Below are 20,839 nucleotides of genomic sequence, written 5' to 3' on the forward strand. Positions count from 1 at the left end.
GGAGCGGGGGCGCGGGGGAGGTGCCGGCCTGTGCCGGCGGGGATCTGCGGCTGATGTATGGCATGTGGGGCTGGAAAGCTGCCATCATAGCCCAGTAGCGGAAGGAAAAACGGAGAGGTCCGGGCGGTGCTGTCCTGAGGCTCAGTGAGTCAGGAGTGACCCTCAGAGGCCTTGCCCGCTCTGCTCCCAAGGGCCTGCCTTGCCCAGGCTGGCAGGGTCTGCAGGAGCCGCTGGGCAGACTCCCAGGCGGTGAAGGCCTCCGCTTACAAGTTCTCCTAGGGAACGATCGCCCTCGCCCCCTCCTTCCTCTCTAGGGCTTGGGGCTCGCTGCTCTGCTCATCCACACAGCTGGCGCAGGCAGAGTTGGACTTTTTCTGCTACTGTTTCCTGTCCTGCATGTGGCTCCAGGTTTTTTGTTTTTTGTTTTTCCCTCCATCGTGATTGCCTGTCTTTGCTAAGTGGGTAGCACATCCTTCTCCTAACCTCCAGGATCAGTGAGCAGACACCTCTTATAACGGTTTCTGGAGGATCTTACTAGGTCTGATGATGATGATGATGATGATGATGATGATGATATAAAGTAACTTCTGCTGAATATTGTAAATTTAGCTTTGACATCTTGCTGGCTGGTTGTACTGACTGCATCGCTTTTCTTCATGATGGTGGGTCCTGCACAGGAATGCAGGTGATTAGAAACAAAACACTGAAATCCGTCTATCTAGAGGTGTCCCTTTTCTCAGAAGGCAAAGAGATGTCAGCTTAAGAGCTTTTTTCCCTTGTCCCTGAATTCAACACTTACTTCTCGGGAAGATATTTTAAACAGAATATTGCCCTTGGTGGAGTATTTGGTGTTAGTTTATCTTGTGCCTTGGCTTCACTTTGTCCCAGCTAAGCCTAAATTTATGGCATTTGGTGTGACTGTGGGCTATGTAATCATTGGCTTGGGATAGATGACCTAGACTCATAGAAGTTCATATGTTTACCAGTTTACCAACTGCATCTGGGTGGTGTAAACAGGCTTGAATCACAAAATGTGTGTAACGGCTCACTGGAAGTTTTGCTGCCCCCATCTTTCTAGATCAATGCCTTTGACTTTTGGAAGCTTCTCTCCCCCGCTTTTCCAAGAGACAAATTTTGGGAGTTTAGTTGTGGGAGTATATCGAGGCACTATGTTAAACTGCAATTACTTTAATGGGAAGAATCTTGGCAGTGTCTTAATAAGATGGGAAAAAAACTTTCATGATAACAGCAGTTTATGGCTCTGATATTACTCTGAGGAATATTACTGACTGCTTTTTAATGTTGGTTTTATGCTCTGAAATGTTTTATGGTGATAAATTGAGACCAGTTAAGAATTTTAAATTTTTTATTCTATTAAATATTTTGTCTGAGATCCCTCGGGGAGCTGTGGAACTGTACCATGCAGTGGAAATAGATATTAAAAACATTTATTGAACCTTGTCCAAGGACAGCTTCTGTTTTGGCTTTTGGTGAATTTCTCCTGAATATGCAAGTGCAAGCTTCACATGATCCAGAGCCTGGGCCACTGAGGACCTGACAGTGATTGTCAGATAATCCCATAGAGGAAGGGGTTTCTCCCTTTGTCCCTCATCTCCTACTCTCCTCCACCTATGCATTGTCAATTGCACCTTGTTTTCTTTAATGAGTTTTTGATAGCTTAACAGTTAAATGCTGAGATACTGAATCATTTGAGAGTCAGAAGTACAGTCTGCTTTTAGGTTATGGCCATCTCATTTTATTAAAATAGCATGTGTAGCACTTTTCTCAAAAAGATAAATTTAGGACTGCAGTCATTGGTAAAGGGGAGGCCCTCACACATCATAAATTATCCTGGAGCAGGAACGTGTGTGGCAGCAAATATTTTAGAATGCAAAACAATTGCTTTGAATTGATAGTGTATAAACAAGGGGATTAGAAATTGAAGTGTGAGAGGAGATTTGTGGAGCTGGTGATAATATAGCAGAAGAATATAAGCTTATTTTCTTATTTTCTATTATGTGGTTAAAAAAAACATAGACTGTAATGGTATATTAAATAAGGAAACAAAATCATCCTAACTAACCACAACACCTTCCTTGTGCTCAGCAGGAAATAGCTAACAAATTCATTTTCTGTTTTCTATTCTAAAGAAAGCCCTCTGGGCCACAGGGTCATTGAGAACATTTTCTCCTTGGAGCAGATTTGCCCATTGCAAAATAGGGAAATTGGCACTTGGAAACTGACGTCCTGGCGGTTTATATTGAGCAACTGAGGTTGAATTGTTACTTTGTTTTGCCAGCTTCCGCTCTAAGTATATCGGGGATTCAGAGGTGTGGTTACTAGGGAGGTCATCTGGAAAGCTGTGTTTAGGGATGAGAGGCAAGACTTTGATATAATGAAACATATATAGGGATATATTGGGCTTAAAGCTAGACACACACTCTGCAACATCAGTGAAAGAGTCATATTGGACACTTTCTAAAGGTCCTAATGAGTGGCTAATTTCAACTGTGAAATGTTGATTTGAAGTCTATCTCTTAGGTGGGAAATGGTAGAGAGCAGAGCTGCTGGAATAGCAGTACCTGCCAGAGGGGCCTTTTAACAGATTTAATGTGTATGATTTATCCAGAAATACTACCTTTGGTGGTAAAGAGTTGAGTAAAATCTGTGCATTTCTAAGAAGATTGCATACATGAAGGTGTTTTCTTTGCCTCTGTGGAAAGGAGAAGAAGAGTTAGAAAGGCCTTACAGGGTTTAGCAACTCCATACCATGATATAAAAACATCCTATTCTGCAAATAGTCCTGCATTTTAAAAGATGGCCACATATATTTTGTTATAATTACATACTATCTTGTTGCTTTCTTATATCCATGTTTTTACATCTGTTTCCCTTGTTGAATAGATGTAATATATAGGGTATATAAATATATGATTTTCCTTTCTTTGGGCCTTGCTGATTTTCACTTTTCCAGTATACAGTACTTTGTTGTTGAACATGGACAAGGTGTATTTCTTGGAGTGTTTACATTATTTAGGATAGTTTTAAATTAATTTGGCACCCAGAATCACATATTAGAGGAAGGTGGTTCACAAAAATTCAGTATAGCAAAAGCAACTGCATATTTTTAAAATGTTGTTTATTTAAAGAATCTTTTCTTCCCCAGCCAGCTGGAAACCCAGCTGTGCTGCAACTTGAAGATGGGAAAGTGAAACTAGATTAGAAACTGACCAGTCCTGGTGGTGAAGAGAAGATTTGGTTATAGATTTGGGGTTGAATCCTCTGCCTAATGTCTTTATTTCTTATCGTGGCTGCTTTCCTCTTTGGATGCAATTTTTGGGGCAGAAACAATATCTTATCTTTGAGATCTTCTTTGTCCTGGCTCTCCTTCTGTCCTCCTGCCCCACTCCCTCCTCCTCAGTGCTCCCTACTGTGCCTGGTTTATTGAAGGACTCTTCCTAAGTGTCTTTTGAATGGACAAAGTCAAGTGAAGTTCAAAAAGAAAGCCTCTAGATTCATGATAAAACAATCTAAACTCTGATCTGAGACATGAAGTACTGTGCTGAAAAGCTGAGCTTGATGATAGCCTTTACCTGTCGCTATGGGAACATTTTTTCCAAAGTAGTCCTTATCAACTAGAGAGAGTACTTAAAGCCACAACATGCTTAATCATTGTGCTGATTAGTGTTAATGGGATTTGAGCACTGGGGATTAGAGCAAAGGTTTTTGTTGGAGAAGATCCATTTTTTTGTGGGGGTGGGAGCAATAGATTACCACTACCCCACCTCCAAATTTAAATAAAAATGAAAAAAATTACTTTAAATTAACAAATATGTTAACAGTCTAGGTGAGTAACTTCCTCTTGCCTTCTGATCAAAGCCAGTGAGCTTCCTCTTTACCATCCTCTATTATCTAGGACATTTACACTTTACTTCCTAATAACAGTTATTTTTAAAAATAAAATTGCATTTCTATTTTTGGATATATAGCACATTCACATGGCTCAAAATCCAGGAGGCACATAGGAATATATGATGAAGTGTCCCTCTTACCCCATCCTCAGACACGGAACTCTAATCCAACCGTACAATAATTTATCCTTGAAATGTGTATTTCTCTAAAAAGTAAAATGTTTTTCAAGGTAGTCTTCTATTTTTCTTAACAGATAAAGAATGTTAATTTTTCCATTCAGCCAGTTTTATGGTAAAAGTTTCCCAGGTGATACATACTGTTTTTAATCTCTAGTCCAAGATCTTGACTATCTTTTTGTACCTATTGAGTCCTTTGAGTAGCACCTATCTGAGTCCTTTTTGAAAACCTCAAGTTATTTAACCAAAGGATGCCCTTTTCCACTTAACCAGTACCCTACTTTGATTAAAAAATGAAAATACTGGGCCAGGGATTTAGCTCAGTGGTTCTGCCTCCTGCTTCACAAGTGCAAGGTACTGAGTTCGATCCCTGGTACCAAAAACAAACAAACAAATGAAAATACCAACTTATTTTTCAGATATTTTGTCATTAAGATGTTTTCCTTGACAATGAATTTTGTGTCTTCATTGGAATGCTCAAAGGAGTGATCCAAAAGTTTGTCGATGAGACTTAGGACTCCAATCGTAAAGCAGTTCATACTTTTACACAGCCTTAGTAATCTCACAGTAGCATCCATGTGGGAAATCACAAAATTTCATAAACAGAAAGAGAAAACTCCACAGTACAGGACTGATTAGATTTTTATTCAGAACCCAAAGACCCCAGGTGTAAATGAAGAGCCTGATTTTGACCATGCACCAATATATGATTCCAGGGGGATTTAGCCCCCTGAAATTGCTTTGAAATACACCTACTTCTAAGGTAACTGATTTGAATATAGTGTTTAAATTTCAGAGGATCAGGGAATTGCCATTTTGATAAGTAGGGAAGAGTAAATGTGCAAATATCTAACCAGCAGGAAGTCTTAACTTTCTAAATCCTGTTGGCTTAGTGGCATTTGGTAATTCTGAATACTGATTTGGGAAAGGAATGGTGATATCAGCATCAGTGAAGTTTTCCCTCTGCAGCCTAAGAACTTTTGTTCTTGATTTTGTTGTTGTTGTTTGTTTTTTGTTGTTGAGACAAGATTTCATTATGTAGTTCAGGCTAGCCTTGAGCTCACTATGTATCCCGGGCTGGCCCTGAACTTTTGGCAATCATGCCTGGCTCTTGGGTCTTTCTTTTCAAAGTCTGAAGTGTTAATTAGTTTGTACTAAAGGTAAAAGGAACCTGACTTCCCTTGATACTCCCAATTTTAAGTTTGCATGGATGTATTTGGGATAAGGATATTTGTCTTGTTTGTAGCGAATTAAGCTTCTCCACCCACTTTCTTTTTGGAATTTGTACATAAAAATAAATCCACTTTATGAATTTCAAAAGATGATATGGGAGCTCTTTAGAAAACTGGGGAAAGTAGATGAATTGACTGTGGAAGTGCTAAATTATGACAAGTTTGAAAAATGTCTTATGTGAAATTAAACTCTACACAATACACAGGTGAATCTTGCCGAACCGGAGCACATGTAGAGCTCTAAGAACTTAAGCAAACACATAGGATGATTAAAAGGCATTAGGGTGACATGAAGAAGACACGCCGTACCATGCAAGGAGCATTTACCAATCTGGGGTCAAAAGACAGATTTACCCTGACTGAGGGCAATTGCTGCTGATCAGCTGTGGTACTTTCAATAATTATGAAACCAGGTGAAATTAAGGAACCTTTATCTCGGGCTAGTTGCTGCAGGGAGCGTGTTCCATGCGAGTTCCAGTCTTCAGTCACATTCTCTTCCCACTCTTATAGGCAGTGAGAGCCAAATGGCCTCTCCAGGGACCTTCTCTGGGACAGAGGCCTAGCATCTCCAGAGCTTGACTGTGCTGCCAGTTTCTTGAGGATGGGAGGGATGTGATTTAATGTTTCATTTCTCCTAGCAGATGCTTCCAGGGTAGCTGAGGCACAGACATCCTGTAGAGTTTCTGTATCTACTAGCAGCACAGACCTCTCTCAAGATGTGATGGTCAGATTTACTTTTTATTCTTTCTCCGGAAGCAGAATCATTTATAGCTTTCTTTATCATTCACAGATTCCCTGCCTTGTGCTAATGACATTGGCTGTCCTAGGCCTTCCCTCCTTGACTTATTTTATAAAGACAGAGGATCTGTCTTTGTCCATTAGACTGAGATGATTTATTTGATTTTGATCTTTATATTGACGCATTGAATAGAAACCAAAATGAAATAATGCTTCTCAGAATTGCATCAATGGAAGGTCATCACATGGCTAAATACTTAGTTCAGCACATGGAAAAGTCATGATAGTTATCAGCGAATCGGATCTTGCACACATCACTAATTCTACTGTGACAAGTGATGTGATTTGGTATTCCAAAGGCCCTATTGTTTGAAAAGCCTTCTTTTAATTCCATCATTTAGATATTTTGCTTCCATAAATACTTAAATATGTACTTTATGTAAAGAAATAGGTGCTTCAGGGGAGTTGCATCAGGCATGGTCCCTACCATCAATGAATTTACAACTTTGAAGTATAAAAGTATAACAGTACTTCAGCCTAGATTATGATAAATCCTATAAGATATGCCAACATAGTGCTTTTGGAAGAAGAGGCGAAAAGGAAAGAAAGATCATATCTGGTTAGAGGATTAGAGAAAGTTTCTTGGAGATGCAGTTTGAGATGAGAGGTCCAACAGTCAGAGGGAGATGAGGTGAGAGAGGTTTGGGGATAAAGAGAGATGAGTCAGTTGATTAAATCAGTCCCATGCAGAGAGCAGCATTCTCAGGAGAAGAGAGATTGTGGTTGACAAAATAGCAAGGAAAGGGAGAAAAGGGTGAGGAAGCTGGAGAGGTAGTTTTACTAGTCTTGAATGCCAGACTGATGAGTTTATTTCTAGTTATATAAGCAGTATTTGAAGTTTTAGGTTAAAAGCAGCTTGTTAATGACCGGTGAACGGATCTTGGACATACTTTGTTAACTTTTCCCCTAATGTATCATGTTTTTTGGACGCTATTATAAAAGGTATTATTTACTTAATTTTATTTTCCAGTTACTCTAGCTAGTGTAGTTGTTCCTTAGTATCCAAACGGGACTGGTTCCAGGACCCATTGTAGATACCCCAATCCATGGATGCTCGAGTTCCTTAAATAAAACATAGTATTTACATATAACTTACACACATAATCTCCTATAAACTTTAAATCTCCTGTAAACCCATGATACCTAGTACAATGTAAATGCTATATAAATAGCTGTAGGGCAGTGTTTAGGGAATACAGACAAGGAAAAAGCTCGTACCATTTCAGTACAGATACAGCTATGCTAGGCTTTACTACATAATACACTGTAGGTAGATTCAGAACCCATGGAGAGCAAGGGCTGGCAGAATACAATCAGACAACTTTTTTGTTTGTTTTTGCAGTGCTAGAGATCAAACTCAGGGCCTTACATATGCTAGGCAAGTGCTCCACCACTGAGCTAAACCTCCAGCACCCTGTTTTTTTCAAATGTTGACTTTATACCGTGTGACGTTAATATATTCACTTATTAGTTGTAATAAACTTTTTTCCTTTTGCTTTTATTTTTATTTTTCCCTTTTCCCTTTAAATTTTTTTTGTAGATTCTTGGGGCCTTTCTATTTATAGGATTATGTTGCCAGTGGTGGGGGGAGTTTACTTTTTCCTTTCTGATTGGCTCATCATTTATTTCTTTTGCTTGCCTTATTGAACCAACTAGGACTTATAAGAACAATATTGAAAAGGTATGACAAGAGCAGACATCCTTCTGTATTCACGGAGGAAAGCATTTACTTTCACTGTTGATTATGTCAGCTAATGGTTTTTCAAATAGAGGCCTTTCCTTTACAAGAAGTCTGCTAAATTCAGGGTAATAAGTAAGAGCTTGAGGTCTCTCATCAAATGGACTTGGGTTTGAAAATAATTTTTTGCATTTCCCAGATGGGTGATATTGGGCAAGTTACTGTGTTAGTTTCCTATAAATGGGGATCATAGTAAAACTTAACAGGATTGCCATGAGTATTAATGAGATAGTGCTTGTAAAATAATTAACATATCACATGGTGTACATTTATTTATTTATTTATTTTGTTTATTTTTTGGTACCAGGGACCAAACTTGGGACCTTATGCTTGCAAGGCAGGTGGCAGAACCACTGAGCTAAATCCCTGGCCTGCTACATTTATTATTGATAAAATCTTATGAATGTAGACCAGTGTAAGTAGGAAGACTAGGTAAATGAAAAAATTTAAATTTTAGAAGCAGACCTGGGGAGAAAAAATGGGGGAGCTTTTATGAACAGCTATATTTTTCACTCAGATGTTCCTATTTATCTCCTGTTGAGAGTTACTGGGTTGGGCTGGTAGAGATGGTGGTAAGAAAAGAATATAATATGTGTGCGATCTTTTTTCTAAGGGAATCTTATATGAGTCTCGTTGTGAATCCTGGACCCATGCAGGTCCCAACTAGGACCCAGATTTTGATATGCTCAAGGGTATGTGCTGGTCAGTTTCTTCAGAAGTTCATAATGGATGTTTTTTTCTCTGTTTCACAAATGAGAAGACAAACTACATACTCCACCATGCCTCTTTCAAAATTTCAACAGCTACGGGGTAAACCAAATTTTTCCAGTCCTGGCAGCTCTGCACAGTAACTTCAGCCAGTCTTAGCTTACGTTTTACACTTGTCAGAAAGAGTTGCTGAAAGTCCCTGGAAAATGGGACTTCCTTATTTTCAGAGAAAGCAGAGTCCCTCACTCACTCCGATTTGATGTGGGGGTTTCCATATTCGCGGCGGAGCGCACACTGAATCATCCCCATTCTCTCTTCCCTTGCTTCTGTGCTGAGTTGGATCTGGTAGCTGCCTGTGGTTAAAAAGGTAGTGATAAGATCTTGTAAGAGGTGGCATTTTTTTAGTTTGTGAGGTTTATTTTTATTTTAGTTTGCTATTTTATTATCAAAAGTTCACAATAGATAATAAATACGTTCATCATGGAAATTATTTCAGTTTTAGTTAGTTAATTGATGTGTGGAACTTGATTAAAGAAATTTTGCCCTCCATAAGTGCTTGTAGGACAAAGACTCCTTGGTATGAGGTCTAGTCTCCCTGTGGGGTATTGCTAATCCTTAGGTGCTCTGCTATTAATCCCCTGTGCATTGGTACATATCTGTACTTCCAGCACTGGGAAGGCTGAGGCAGGAGGATCACTGTGAGTTTGAGGCCAGCCTGGGCTGCATAGTGACTTCAAGGTCAGTCTGAGCTGCATAGTTCCTGTCTTGAGATCCTGTCTCAAGAAAACAAAACAAAACATAAAACAGAGAGAAGTACTTATTTTTTCTTATTCTTAGAGTTTTTCTATTTATGGCCTGTATCATTTATATGACACTAATCATTTGATGCTATGCATTGTTGATTGTCCTGTGATCAGTATCTTATCTCTTTCACCAGATTATAAGATCTTTGGTGACAGAAATTTAAAATAGGGATAAGTAAATGTTTGAGTGCTGGCTACTGCTGAGTAAAAAGGCAGCAATGAACCCATTTGATTTTTCTGTTGCCTACTTTTATCATACACACCTTTCAAATCTCTCAAATGACAGCCCAGCACAAGGGCCTAGAATAACTATGGAAAATCAGATACTTTGAAAAGAGCAGAATTTTACGTTTTATTCATTTTTCAATTAGGTCTTTCTTTTTCAATAGTCCATAGGTTCTTTATTTTCTTGCCAGTAATTCTCTCTCTCTCTCTCTCTCTCTCTCTGTCTCTCTCTCTCTCTGTCTCTCTCTCTCTCTTTAGTTTCAGAATTATCTCTGGGGAGTTTTCCTCACATATGTTAGTATTTCGGTTTGTGTTTCCTTTCTGTCTTGATTAGTTAACATTCTACAAAATTTACCAGTTTCACTTGCCACCTGAGATTTTTGGATATTCCCCAAAATATCCAAAATATCCAGAACAATTCTGGCTTTTCATTAGCGTGTCCAGCTGTACTCTAACCTAACCTGTTCATGCTTTCAAGTAACTGACTACTTTAAGAAGTAAGAGCTTTGACCACGTGCCATTTCTGTAGTAAACTGAAATCATAAGTGTGAAGTGGCTTTTTCCTAGTAGATGGTCAAGGGGCTTCTAGAAGTAGTACAGCTTCTTAGATCACTGTTTTCTCTGAAAAAGAAGATGGTGGGAACCCAATATTTCTTCCTAATGGCTATCCTTTGGCATGTTCGTTCTTTCACACTTTCCTTCATTGAGGCATTTTTTCCATGTCTGTTTGGATGAAGTACTGGGTGGAGGAGTTAGAGTACAGGCTTCTCCAGATGAAACTGTCTTTCTGAGAACCCCTAGTCATGACATGTTGGAGGCCCTGGTACCTAGTCTTCTGGAGTCAGAGCCCCTTCCATTGGTTCCTATGGCCACAGGTATAATCTCAATGGGGGACACATCACACACCTTCTTAGACCTCTAATGAGTTTCACAAGCACTGCCTAAATGATAACTGGATAACTTTGTATGGCTTTAGAGAGGAGGAAATCCTCCTCTCCAAAGGATTATTATTGTTAGGATAGAATAGATTAGTAGATCTCTGTCTGAATCTGCCTCTGGTTGAGAGAAGACAGCAGGGCTGCAACTACTGCAACTTTCCCTGCATTGTTGTTGGTTGATTTGATTTCAGGGAAAAAATAATAAAGAGAAGAATTTTTGAAAAAGGAAAGAGGACTCTCAGTCCATGACATGATCCATTTGTCACCAAGTGAACCAAGGCCCATAACTGCAGTTTCTTTCAAAGAATAGTGGGCTTCCCTGCCAGTCTGCTTACTATTAGTTGGTTTCTTTTTCATGGTTTCTTTGCATGGGTTTTGCTTCTGGGCTTTCTTATCTGAGGCTCCCTCTCCCTCCTTTCCCTACCTCACTTCACATCTTCCTGCTCAGGCCTGCTGACTTACTCCTGCTTGTCAGAAATGCAACAGCCACTCCTTGGTCCCCATTTCCAAGAATCAGAAAAATCTCCAGAAATTTCTAGTACAAAGTTCTCAACCCTCTCTTGGACTTCAGATGTGATAGATCCATTGGGGGAAAGTAAGATCAAGGCTAGGTTAGGATAAAAGTGATAAAAGGATAAAACTATATCTAACAGGTCTGGCTATAATTCTCATAGGTTGGGTGCTTTTGGACAAAATGTGAAGTTTTTCCGAGAAGACCTTTCTCATACTTCCAGGAGTCATTTCAAAGGGACTGTCTTCTCCAAGAATTCTGGTGACATTTAACATTTATGTTGTCTTGCCAAGTGCTTAGAGGGATCCCTTCCCAGTGGTACCTCCAGGGCTCAGCACAGGTGGTTCATGCTAATTCTGAGAAATTCCTAAGATGTGGAAGTGGGTGATGTCACCCTCTGGGTAGGTAGAGCGAGGCATTGCCTCCTGTCAAAGAAACCCTTTGCTGTTGTGAAAGAGTTGGGTTTGTAGGTTGGAGAAGGTTCATGGGTGCTGTCTTTGCTTCTCACTATGTAAACTACCCACGTGGATTTCCACTGTATGTGACATCACCTCAGGTAACTGCCAGGGCAGCAGAAGCAGGGACTCATGCCATTAGGAGTACTGTTGGCACCTTGAGCACCTTTAATCTGAGTCTACCTTTACCACTACACAGTGTGGGCTTTGTGCTGCTCTGGCTGGTGTCATAGCCATAGGACCTCTGGCAAGTAATCTGTCTTAGGTCTAGAGCTTGTACAGAAAGAAGTAAAAGTTAAAGTTGTTGATTTTATATTGCTTCTGTGAGGGGATCGCTAAAAACTTTAGTGCATACTAGGGAGATGTGTCTAAAAGAAAAAAAAATAGCCTAATCATTCCAGAGTAGAAATGAGTGTTGTCATTGTACGAGGAAGAACAGAAAAGGGCAATAGCATTGTCCACTAGACTCAGGGGGCAATCTCTTGGATGTTACTCTCCATGCTGTAATACAAAGATTACTCTCTTTGGAAGAGTTTGCTACCAATGCTTGTGAGTTTGGTGGAGGGCCTCATGGTTGGCTTTTTGTTGACATGGTCACTCTTTGAGATGCAGTATTTGATTTTTCTGGTGTGCACCTCACATGCTTCCTTCCTCTGCCCTCTCAGATCATGCCATCCAGGGCTCTTCTGCATTTGGCCACCTTGTAAAGGATACAGTCCCAAGGGGCTGTCCTTGGTTCCCTTCTCAGGTTATGCAATCTGTTTTGAACATTTTACCTATATCCAGCAGCGTAAGAAAGACTACCTGCTCTGGAGCTGACTTTCACTTGAGCGAAACTTTCTCTGTGACTTGCCAGCCATATCAACTTGAGCAGGTCAATCAACTTCTTTGTGTAATACTGCAAAATGAAGTTAATAATGCCTGCTTCTTAGCATGTGATAATGGTGAGCAGTAACAGTTCATGTGAAGTGCTGAAGACAGCGCCTGCTTGGAGAAGGCATTTGAAGCAGGCAAGCTGCACTCACTGCTACTGTCAGGCCAGTCACTACTGGACGACAGCAAGTGGCTTTGGATTCAGAGTAACAGTTAGCCAAACTCTATCGGTGTTCCTTGCTAGCTATGTGAACTTGGGGAAAATCCCTTAATTTGCTTGAGTTCCAGTTTCCAACTGCCTGTGGCACATTGTTTTATTTACCTATTGCTGCATAAAATTACACCCCAAAATAGAACGGTGTAAGCCAGCACTGGTTGTTTCTTACAATCTCTCAGAGTTCTTGGGCTTGAGAGACTCAGCTAATAGGTTTAGTACCTTTCAGATAGTTTGAGTCAGATGGTAGTTGGACAGTCAGTCGATGAGACTGGGCCATTTCAGTTTCTTCTCTGACATATCTGGCAGGTGCCGTTGGCCGGCTTTCATCTGGGAGTTTAGCTGGGGCTGAGGGCCAGAGCCCTTACCTGGGTTTCCCCTTTGTAAGAATGAGCTTCCCCAGAGAGGGCCAAGACAGCACTGTACTGTCTTTTGTAACCTAGCCTCAGAAGCCACATGGCATCCCTTGGTAATATTCAGTTTATTAGAAGAAAAATATTAAATCCTTCCCAGATTCAAAAGAAGATGCATACTCTGCTCTGGATGGAAGGAGTGTCAAAGAATTTGTAGATATTACAATCTGTTCTCTGGCACAAATAACATATATTCCTCATACATGAAAAATATACTCATCCCCATCTTGGAGCCCCCCGCAAGGTCTCATTTATTATGTATCAGGCTCAGGCCCAGGCTCCAGGTCCCATCGTGTATATAAGGTGCAGGTATAGATGGGGCTCCACCAGTGTGGTTCCTTAAGTTCAGCAAGTTCAGTGCTATTCCTCTTGTTCTAAAGACTGAGACTAAAGAGAGACGTTATCTGCCCTTTACCCTGGAAAGTGCTGAGATAGATGTAGGATAACCTGCTGTAGGTGACTCTTTTTTAAAAAATGGTAATGGTTACATTTTAAAATGATTTTTTTGGAGACAAGGTCTTGTTATATAGTTCAGGCTGGTCTTGGACTCAGTATGTAGCCTAACCTGACCTCAAATTTTTTGTGATCCTCCTGGTCATGCCTGCCAAGTACTGGGATAACAAGGTGTACATTACTGTGCCTGGCAGTTTCTTATTTTAAAATTTGAAATAATTACATACTTACAAGAAAGTTGCAAAAATAGTACAGTGTTCCCAAATACCATTTTCCCAGCTTCCCCAAATTATAGTGTATAAAATTATCAAAACCAAGAAATTAATAGTATTATTAATCAATAGATGTTATTCAGATTTTGCCCATTGTCATGCTAATGGACCTTTTCTGGTAAAAAATCTAATCTAGGATCCCACATTATCTATACTGGTCAAGTCTCTTTAATCTTCTCTCTGGGGCAGATGTTTCCATTAAGACGTGCGGGTGGGGAATTAGTCACCAGTCCCTAGAAGATATGAAATCTAATTGAGTATATGAGTAGGGTTACTACTGCAAATGATTCTCTACTGTTCTTAGTTCTATCTATGGGCTGCTGGTTCTGCCCTCTGAATTAGTCTTCCTTTTCTATAAAATGTAGACTGTGTTTGCAGCTAAGTAGTTTCTGTCACCTGCTTCATCTTGTAGATGTATCTTTCAGTCTAAGCTGATGGCATTCCTGCTAGTACAATTCTTTCTTAAAATGTGTGGTTTTTCAGTGAAACCTCTCAGCATCCACTACATTAGACAAAAGCCACAGCCACAAATCTTTTCAAGATAAACTCTTCCCTACATCAAGTACCCTGTGAGGCTGCTGTTAGACGATACACTTAAGATTAGTGGAAGGATCTATAAGGATCCTTACATCCTTGAGGCCCATGGATGGTCTCTTGTTGGTCTCAAGATTCTTTGTGACCCTGTATTTGATCTTTCAAGTCAAAATATCTTATAAGTCAACATGTCTTAAACTGAGCCCAGTGTCTTCTTACCATATTCTATTCTCTTTAGGACATTCCTATCTATTTACTTTCCCAAGCCATGACATATGTCAAAATCATCTCTGGCTCTTTTGTCACCATTTCCCCTGTACATGGTAAGTTGTCAAATCATGATGGTTTTTACTACCGCAAAATCTCTTCAATCCAGTTCTTTTCATTCAAAATGCCCTAGTTGGGTAATTTTTCTTACCTAGACTACCACAGTGGCCACACATGGTATTCCTTACCTTTAGAGACTCTGTTCTCTTCCATCCCACACAGAAATCTGCAATATCTGCTCACTGTCAGTGAAATAAAGTTAAACTCTTTATGGGACATCCAAGGCTTCCCACAATTTGGCCCCTGTCTGCCTGTAAGCCTTTAGCCTACTCTCCTACACATGCTTTCTGTTACAGCCAAATCATACTGCTTGAAAATTCCAAACAAATTGTACATTTTTCTTCTTTGTGCTTTTCCTTGTTCTGTGTCCTTTTCTTGGTATTCTTCTTCTTTCCTACTCAATTCCCAGCCTCCTCCTCCTTCCAGGCTCATCCAGATCCCACTTCTCCTTGTAGAATTTTCTGATCTTCTCTCAGAATGAATTGTGGCCTCTATTTGTCTCCGTAGCAATTCAGAGCTTCTCTCTAAGCCTGAGAGAGGATAACAGTGTGTGTCTCCCACACTGTGGGTGTCTTTAATGCAAGAGGGAGCCATGCCAGAGGATATATCTTATTTATCTTTTTGTGCCCTGCTCGAAAAGTTAGATGGCTGACAACTGCTTGGTGATTTGAAGAGAGTCATTGTAGTATTTTACTTAGGATTAGAACTGGCCACTAATAAGCCTCTGTCTCATGGGAGGAGACTGAGCTGTAATATATTGGTAGGTGTATGAAGCCAGTTGAGGCAGTCACTATAGATGAAAGTTGAGGGGTGGTTACAAAGTGCTGTGTTGTATTCATTTTTGGTTTTTTTGTTTTGTTTTGTTTTGTTTTTTGAGACAAGGTCCCATTATGTAATTCAGGCTGGCCTTGAACTCACTGTGTAGCCCATGTTGACCTCAAACTCTCAGGGCTCCCCCTTCCTCAGCCTCTGGAGTGCCACTTTATCTGGTTTGAAGCCTACTATCATTGTTGCTGCTGTTTATATTTATAAACATCAAGTCCCTGAGATATAGGTTAAAGCGTGTTTTATCAGCTTCTGTAGAGAGCATCTTGAAAATTCTACTCAGGGATGGGAAATCTTGGTGGCTTAATATACCACTGTTTCCCTGTCACCTTCATGGTAATGGCCTACAGTAGAAGCTCAGTAAATGTGAGTTGAAGGGAAAGGGAGCAAAGAACTGATTTCTTCTCCTGTGCACCTCTGTAGGGTGCCTGTATGTGCCTGAGGTGGCTATTCCAGATCAGCCCAGATGAGCGCAGTGGTGCATATGTGTTGTACCAGCTATTGAAGAATCTCTTGAGCCCAGGAGTTAATTTAAGGCCAGCATGGACAACGCAGCAAGATTGAAAAAAAAAAAAAAGAACAAATTGATAAGTTGAGCGAAGGCTTATTCAGCACAAGTGATTTACCAGGGTCCTCTTGATTCTCAGAACTTCTTGTTTAGCTAAACAGGAGTGGGAGATGTGTGGACAGGGTGACTGGTAGCAAGTGGATGACTGATTTGCAATCTGAATCTGTGGATCAGATATTACAGCCCCTTCTTTAAGGTGGCTAGCGGGAGAGTTGGGCTTATCCTTGAGTGAGGAAGAAGACATTAATCCAGCCTGTGAGTTGTTTAGTTCTTAAATAATGAGAGCCCTTCCTGGAAATCTACCCCCACAGATTCAGTCTCACTCACTGCTTTCTGTATGACCTGGTGCAGGCTGAACTCATATTTGGGGCTTTGTTTTCAAAAAAGGGTAGTTTCTTCTTCTTCTTTCAAGACTGGTGGGGAGAGAGAGAGAATTTAAAGCCAGTTAGGAAAGTGGCATGGTGTCAAAATAGAACCTGAATGGGTTTATAGTTTTTCTTTGAAATTTTTAGCAAAACTCTAGGCTGAAAGAGACACTCCATGTGTGGAATCCACAAGCTAGACTTTCCCTGTATTTTACTGTGAATATCAAACCCAACATGCCTCCAGGAGTCTGTGATTATGTTTATTGGATGGGATGGGTTGGGGCAGTTTAGGAAGATGATGAGGGCCTGACCTCCTCCTGCTTTCAAAATCCACAAAGGAGGGAGAATGGGGACATGATGAATAGTTGGTCAAAAATGGGCAATGTCCCTCCTAAATTAGGACAGCTGGCTCAATGATAAAATTATATTACTCTGTCCCTAGCCCTCTGGACCAGATGCTATGAAAACAAAAATTAACCTCTGGCACTGGGCAGCTAGCTCTCTTGTATAGTGACGGAAGTATACCTCTTCTCTCTGCCCTTGCCCAGCTATGGGTTCCTCCAGGGAAGACACAAGACTGTGGGAGGAGGGGGCTTATTGGCTCCATGCACTGAATTCTAGGAGAGGGTCAGATTCCATTGACAGTTGTCTTGGAGGATGTCAGTTTTGTATTTGGTTGGGTTTTTGCTTGTCCTTGGAGCCTCTGTATCTTCCTGGTTTTGATAGGGCCAGTTCAAGGTGACCTCCCTGCACTCCATAGATAGGAGAGTTGGCCTGCTTGATCTCTCTGATATTCCTGAGAAACTGTTTCTGCTACAAGGCTGGGTGAACCATATGGCAGCCTAGATTACAGAGATTGTTGGCGTTTGTCAACAGAGAGATCAGGCTTTTTGGCTATAGCAAATCCCCTAGGTAGAGTTGCCACACCATCTGTGATCACAGCATATAGGTTCAGCTAAGTGGGCATGCATTTCTGCTCTCATCTACTTCCTGCATCCAAAAGAAAAGGAATGTTCAAAATAAAATATCAGTTAATAGGATTTTTTTTAGCTCTTTGATGGTATTTTTTTTGAAGTATGCTAGGGAGTATGCTGGTTCTGTATCTTGGTCTTGAGAGATTTATGATTAAATTGGAGATATCACACGAACAAGTAACATAAAGCAAAAGGTACATAATAATTACACAGAAGTAAAATAGACATAGAATTCAGAGAAAATAAAGACCAATTAGGGCTGGAAAGTCTCTAGGACAGAGTTAGGACTGCAGGTGAGTTTTGAAGAATGAATAGATTGGGAGGATTTAGGAAGCTAGTGAAAGGCTGCTAGGCAAAAAGATAAAACAAAATAACAACAAAAAAACAATATGAGCAGAGGCAGAGACAAGCAAAATGTCTTTGCAAGACAATGAGGAGGTTTACAGATTGGGATAGAGATATAAGAGGATAAGATTAGGGAAGCAGGAGATCCATATTAAAGAGGATCTCTAGAGACAGACAAAGGAATTTAGGCCTGGTTCTGGAGGTGATAGGGCACCATTGTAGGTACCGGAGCAGAGGTAAGATATAGAGAGAGGAATGTTTACAAATTCTTTGTACATACAATTCAGTGTGGACTGGAATTAGGGAGGGATCCTTGTTGTGCAGAGTAAGGAGGCAGTTAGAAAGTCCTAGAAGCCACAAAAACTGTGGGAAGAGGCACCGGGAGCCGCCATCACTCCAGCACCAGGAGGGCTGCCTGGGCCCTGATCCACCGTGGGAAGGATAGCCACGACTTGCCCCACCGGGAGCCACCATCGCTCCAGCACCAGGAAGGGAGCCACGCGGGCACCCCTGAACCCCCACAACTCCCCCCTTCAACACACACCACCGCACACTCTCAGACCTCCTGATTGAGCCAGTCTTTGGACCCACTCTGCAGAGGCAGAGGTGGTCCTAGAGGGTATTTTTCTGATTTCCCAATGTTGAATATCTTTAAAGAAAGGGCATGGGAAACCTGTAGTAGAGCAGTGTGTAGTTCAACTGTTCAGAAGGTTGGGGAACTCAATCTGGGCCTTGCAACCCGAGGTCAGTCAGCGTCATGGGGTTCAGCCATCAGCTAACTGAGATCAGGGGTCTTGCATCCTCGCTCTGTCTGAGCCATTAAATGGTAAATACACTATATTGAAATTTTGTTCATGGCAGACATGTTCTGGAATGCTTCTTGATTTCAATTTAATTCAAATGATTTAAGGGTGACAGACTAGTGACTACCACCGGTGGTCAGTGTAAAAGTTGTGCTTAATCTTAACGTGTTGCTGATTGTATCAGTTGGGATAAAGCATTGTGGTTGATTTGATGAGCTGTTTTTTCTGATGTTATGAAGATGAGAATGTCTGTGTGTCATTAGAGACCCAGAAGCTAGGGCGCAACTATATCAGGAAGATTTGGGTGATAACCCAGTGATTAAACCAAGGACAGCCCAACAACAAAAATAAAAATGAGAAAACATTTAAGCAAGACACAAAGACAGATTTCCAGTTCACCAATGGCAAACAGTAGGACAAATGAGGATGAAAAGGCCGATAGGGAACCACCAGGACACCCTGAACTCAAAGCACAGGAAGTAACAAAACAGATCAATCAGGCTCTAGAAAAATTCAAAACAGAAATAATTTCCCAGATAACCATAGAGATGGTGAGCAAAATGAAAGTCGCAATTTGAGACTCTAGAACAGAAACTGACAAAAAAATAGATGAGCTCAGCACCGCAATAGAAACCATGAAGGCCCAGCATAAGAAAGAAGTGGAAACAATAAATGCCCGACATAGGAAAGAAATGGAATCCATAAAACAGATTCAAACAGATATCCAGGAGATTAAACACTCCACTGAAAATGTACACAACAGAATAAAAGAATGCAAAAGAGAGGTCTCTTAAAAACAGTAGGGGATCATGAGAAATCGATCCAGCAACTCCTAGATGATGCAAAGAAGAATAACATAAGACTGATAGGAATACATGAAGTAGCAGGAGAAAATACATATGACTTAAAAAAGCTGTTTGCAGAATTAATGACAGAAAACTTCCCAAACAGAGGGGAAGAATTTGACCTTCAGATAAGTGAGGCATATAGGAACCCAACTAGCCACAATAAAAAAAAAATCTACACCTAGACATATAATAATCAAGATTCCAGAAACCCAACAGAAGAACAAAATACTACAAGCAGTAAGAGAAAAGAAACAAATCACATGCAAAGGAAAGCCCATCAGAATCACAGCAGACTTTTCAACACAAACCCTTAGGGCAAGGAGAGCCTGGAGTGAGATATTTCAAGTACTAAAAGAGAACAACCTCCAACCTAGACTGATGTATCCTGCAAAACTCTCTTTCAAAATGGTTGGGGAAATAAGATACTTCCAAGACAAAGAACACCTGAGAAACTACATGATTACCAAACCAGCACTACAAGCAATTCTAAACAATATCTTAGAAAAAGACAATGAAGGTAACAACACCATGAGGCCCAACAGAGCAAATCAAATAGGCAAGGCAAGAAACTAAAAGGAGAAGGTGAAAAAGTAAAAAGAGTCAACAAAAGGCCATAACAGGACAATAATAAGTCAGTACATATCAGTTATAACCATCAATGTCAATGGCCTCAACTCACCAATCAAGAGAAATAGACTGGTAGAATGGAATAAGAAGCAAAATCCAACAATATGTTGTATACAAGAAACACACCTATTGCAAAAAGAAGCCCATAGACTGAAAGTGAAAGGATGGAAAACAAGTCTCCATGTGACAGGAGCCCAGAAAAAAGGCAGGGGTAGCAATCTTATTTGCAGACAAAGTAAATTTCAAACCAAAACTGATTCTAGTATTATAGATGTAGGACAGTACTGTATCATATGTCTGTGAATGTAAAATATCTTGTACCTGCTTTATGATATGTAGTAGTGACCATGCTTTATCAGAGCTATTTTTAATGATGTTACTCTAGAATGTTCTCTCTCCAGATGATGATTAAGATGCTAATTTAAAAAAATGGTGCTAGGTACCACAATAGCAACAGAACTTTGCTGTTTTCTGGGCATTATTCTTCTCTTTGTTTTTTTGTTTTTGTTTTTTTGATGGAGTGTGCTGAATGTCTATAATTTTTTTCAGATGACTGCAGAACCTGGAAAAGCTGTTGCTGTTATTGATGCATAACATACTGCTATTACTGGTCTTTTTATATAAATATACACACACACACACACACACACACACACACACATACATATATATATATATATATATATATAATTTGAATTTTTGGAAACTTTAACTGTGCTGTCGACTTTGGAAAAAGTTATCCCAATTTACTGTGTTGAGTTGGCATTGTACAGAAATTAACAGCCATATTGGTCTAGAAATGTTAATTTGTTTTCCATCTCTACATGGGTAATGCACTGTATTAAATATGTAAGGTCATATCTACGTGGGTTTGATTACAGAAACTAATAAAGTATTCTCTA

At 40.2% G+C, this 20,839-nt stretch overlaps 1 protein-coding gene across 1 annotated transcript in view; it reads left to right on the forward strand.

Annotated features, from left to right (window-relative positions):
* The window catches only part of Nrg2 (neuregulin 2), a 186,682-nt gene that overhangs the window by 1,870 nt on the left and 163,973 nt on the right, over window positions 1-20,839 (forward strand). The gene's annotated exons all lie outside the window — the stretch shown is intronic.

Source organism: Fukomys damarensis, unplaced genomic scaffold (genome assembly GCF_012274545.1).
Source record: "Fukomys damarensis isolate Sample0158 unplaced genomic scaffold, DMR_v1.0_HiC HiC_scaffold_3, whole genome shotgun sequence".
Taxonomy (NCBI): Eukaryota; Metazoa; Chordata; class Mammalia; order Rodentia; family Bathyergidae; genus Fukomys; species Fukomys damarensis.